Source organism: Silene latifolia, chromosome 10 (assembly GCF_048544455.1).
Source record: "Silene latifolia isolate original U9 population chromosome 10, ASM4854445v1, whole genome shotgun sequence".
Classification (NCBI taxonomy): Eukaryota; Viridiplantae; Streptophyta; class Magnoliopsida; order Caryophyllales; family Caryophyllaceae; genus Silene; species Silene latifolia.
Genome location: NC_133535.1, coordinates 128,387,157 through 128,391,828, shown reverse-complemented (window position 1 = coordinate 128,391,828; position 4,672 = coordinate 128,387,157).

Sequence of the window (4,672 nt, the reverse complement as noted above, 5' to 3'; positions counted from 1 at the left end):
TTACCTCTTGACATGTACCCAACACATATGATTCATTAATGACATTACTCATTACTCATACAACCATTAGTTCATAAAAACGTATGCAACTTTATTCGAATATCTAGCCACAGTCGCGAATGCATGTACATATCATTTGTATATGTATATGAAAAGACACAACTCCGGTGAAATATAATTAGTAGACATTACGGATGTAAAATGAATGCAATAAGAACCAACTACTATTTCACTATTCGTTACGAATACGCATCCAAAACCCAAACACGACTTCCAACATATGAAATTAACGGTTCAAACATGTTACTAATCATCAATAACCATATTAAACATCAAAACATGTAGCTATATAACCATTAAACAATTTTAATTAATGACAAGTTCATGTAGCAGTGCTACTCGATCGAGTATATAGGGTACTCGATCGAGTGTCTTGGCTACTCGATCGAGTAGGCCTGAGATCAGAACACTCTATCCTTGTCACACCTGCAGCTACTCGACCGAGGTTAAGATAAGACATCAAAAGCAACAGCTCGTGATTGTTCAGCTTACTCATATCCGGCCTCTCATAAAGAAGGTTCGAAATAGAACGAAGGAAGATCCTCAAAGTAACATGTTGAACATCATTAATCAACATGTTGCTGGAGGTGGGAGCCGACTTTCCGGAAAGACAAGACATAAGGCGGCAAACACTGCACTCAGATGGAATCTCGCTGATGGAATCCTTGGGAGGCTTGGCCAACCCAAGGTGAGAAGTAAAGAGGTCCATAGACAACACAAAACTCGTGTTCATAAGACGGAACTCAACAGAATGTTCAGCTGGCTCGTATTTAAACGAGCTCATAAAATCCAAAGTCAGAAAAGGATAGGAATGCTTCCTCAAACGATACAACCCCGTGAACCCCAAGGTCTCAAAGATATGACGGACATCCGTCTCAATTCCCAGGTCATCAAGAAGTGTGGTATCCACACAACAGGTGGGTCTCATCTTGCGTTTCTGTAACGCTACGAACCGCTCCCTTTGTTTAAAGTCCACAAATACTACTGAAGGATACTCGAGTACAGACGGCACAACCGGTCCGCTACCCTCCCCAATTTCGGGCTGAGAAGCCCTCCCCTTCTTACTTTGACGGGTCCCTATGTTTAGCCTCGGCATATGTTTCTGTTAGGTTCATATACCTATTATTAGACTCCTCTAATAGTGAACAAATTAACTTGTTAATTATATGTTCTTTAGATCTAGTGCATGCATAACGAAATGAAAGATTTATAAGAAAAATAATGTTCCTTACATTGCTAGTTGGTTCGAAAAATGGGCACAAGTAAGGTCACCTTCCTTCACTTGTTCTTGAGCTTAATATGATGGATGATCCTCCTAAGACTCCAAGTATAGAAGACACTCTAATAAGTTGCACCCAAGATTAATCCCAAAAATTCTTACTAATATTAACTAGATATGTAGTAGAAATATAACCTTAATAATACTAATATTTCTATTATTACTACTTCTATTAATAGATTTAATGTATTAGTATTTGTGAGAGTTTATTGCAATTTGCATGTGAGGGAAAGTAAGTAAAATCAAGTAAACAACAAGTAAAAAAAATGAGCAACAAATGCTCTATTTGAAGAGCCAAAAACCGGTGGCTATAGAGCATTTGGAGGAATTTTTTTCATTTGTTTTTACTCATTTGTTTAGTCTAGGTAGAGTGTAGGGAGCAAGGGTGTAAGAAGTAGTATGAAAAGGCTTGTGTGATATGTCACAATCACACTATAACCAACACAAACAAAAAACAAAAGAGCATCTTTTGTCTCTTCATTTGGCCGAAATATTGGACCCATTTTGGTCCATTTTTGCCTTTTGTCATTTGTCTCACAAATGCTTATAAGTCATATGTTTAACTATCTTACATAATTAATTATTAATGTAATCATTTAACACTTAAATATTACAATTAATAATATAATATACACTCCACTTTTTGAGTAGTATACTACCATTATATCAACATATAATGGGTCCCATAATTACTAGTTAGTTAAAATTACAACTTCTTGTAACTTTAAATAACTAATTACCTCTACCTCAAAACTTATATAATACCTCAACTAATTTAGTAATTTAATACTTAATTACTAAATTAAATCTTATTTAATCACATTACAATAAGACGTAAAATTTCACTCCCGTAATTAAGGAATTAATTAATCTGTATCGCATACAATTAATTAAATATCTATTTGGGCCTCATCCTATAGGTGTGACCTAAAGGGATCAACTGACCACCACCGTCACACGATAGTAATGTCAAACTCTAGTTAGCCAATCATTACCGATTAATGATGGTCAGTCGATTATATACAGAATCATCCCTCACGTATTCTTAGTATGAGATTTAATTATGATATTTAAATCATGTGATCGCACTATTGTTGAGGACACATTTACCAACAATCTCCCACTTGTCCTCGACAAGTGTGCGTCACCAATTCTCTTGTCCTATTACAATCTCCCACTCAATGCAAGGTGTCTTGCAGGTCGTACTTACATTTGATCATATCTTGAGTGGTTTTCTCGATCTGAAAAGTTAACTGTCTGACCGAAATTATCTATCATAGATACCTTCCGAGCGTGGCCACGCATTTCCAGTTAACTACTCCTTGAGTGGCCTTGAGATTTCAAATAACCCTGACAAGGGGTGGACAATTCCTATCGCCCTATTCCCTTCGTTTAGCCACAGTCCATCATAACCCAAAATATACCCAGTTTGACCTCATTTACGAAATCGTAGAGTATAAATCAAAGCTAATCAGAAGTTGTGCCAACTTGGGCGAATAGTCTCTAGTCAAAAGAATTGACTCATAAGAATACTATAGTAGCTCTTGCCACGACCAGGCTTTATGAATTACCAGAACTCTATAAGCGGTCACTGCTCGACGGATTGTCCCATACAGTCTGCCTATGTGATCGACTAGTCATCCCATATGACTCTATGGCACTTGAACTTGCCATCAATCGCATCACACTCTAGTCACTTCGAGACGTCACCTCATGTCAATCCAGTTCACTTTAATGGGGTTTAATTTGTCTCTACAACCCATTCGGATACGACAAGGTAGCGGGTGAGTTTAATAAAACTCAAACGATAAATGTGATTATCACATATGAATAGTCAATACACTATTACTACTTCATATTCTATAATCTTTAGTGTATTATTAACACTAGTTAAAATGCAATACAAGCTTGGCAAGTGGATATACCCGATATCCATATATTCCAACTTTATTAATTGTTATTTCCTTCCATTCAATGTTATCTCTAATAACTTGAATTCATTTCTAAGTATTTGTCTAGTCTTCTTGCTAGACTTGGGCTCTTTAACTTGAAAGATGCTCTCATTGTTATCGCATAGCTTGTGACAAAATCATTTGTAGAGGGATTCACTCTTAATCCCTTCATTGACGATTTTATCACAATTCACTCGGATTCCTTTTGTAAAAATTGCAATGCACGAAACTAAGACACTTTTCTTAGTTTCTTACTCCTTAGTCAATAAAGCAGCTTAGGATTTCGACAAATCCTCTTTGAGTTTGGAAACTAAAGTTTGTGCAACACTTCAACACCTAACTTAGTTTATCATCCAAACATGTGAACGAATCCTTAATTCTTCTCAAGAATCCCAAGGATATTATTTAAGGTTTTCACAAGCCATATTATGGGAATTATCCCTTTTATTGACCTGTTATGCTCTCAGCATATATCATATCATGGCACGTGCGTCGGTTGGCATACATGATCATTCTAATGGCGGAAACATTAGAAATCGATTTCATGTAATCAACAACTTAATAGGTTCAGTGAATGACTATGACTCCATCATAGTATTTCCACTTCCATCAACATGAATAGCCTATTTGACCTTGTTGTTATACAACAGATGTGAAATATCTTATCCTCATAAGACTCTCAACTCTATGCCAATATTCTCTCACATAGATTCAAAATCTAGAATACTTTGCATCCCATTCCAAGTCTCCCAATCACTCTTGCCAGAAGAGAGCATTGGTACATTATACTCAATAAGTAATACGTTATCAACATATAAGACATGGAGAAACAATTCTAGCTCCCACTTAACTTCATGTATATCATGATTCTTCAATCATGTGAATGAAACAATTCACTATAATCACATGAACGAAAAGTATAATCCTTTAATGCTTGCTTAAGATCATTCTAAGATCACTTAAGAAAGCTACGCATAATATGTTAGGATTCTTATATCTTCATCTAAGATTTTGTGTTTCAAACACTTCCTTCTCTAAATCCCATTTTAGAAAAGCGAATTCTATTTGCCATTCTTCATTAAAATGAAATGCGGCAATTCCTAACACAATTTATCTTGATCAACATCTTCATGTAAATCTTATGCATTTGTGTACTCTAAAGCTCTATTTACCTTTAAAGAGACCCTCACTTTAAAGTAAATCTACTCATGAGCAACAATTTTCGGATTGTAATGCTTCGGCTCGTATGTAACAAGGTCATGATACTATCACTTTCACAAAGTAATATTTTTAAACAATAAGACATGTGCGATAAACTCCCACTGAACTATGCTTCCAATCTATCTTCATAGACAATAGTTCAATGCCAACTCCCACTCTA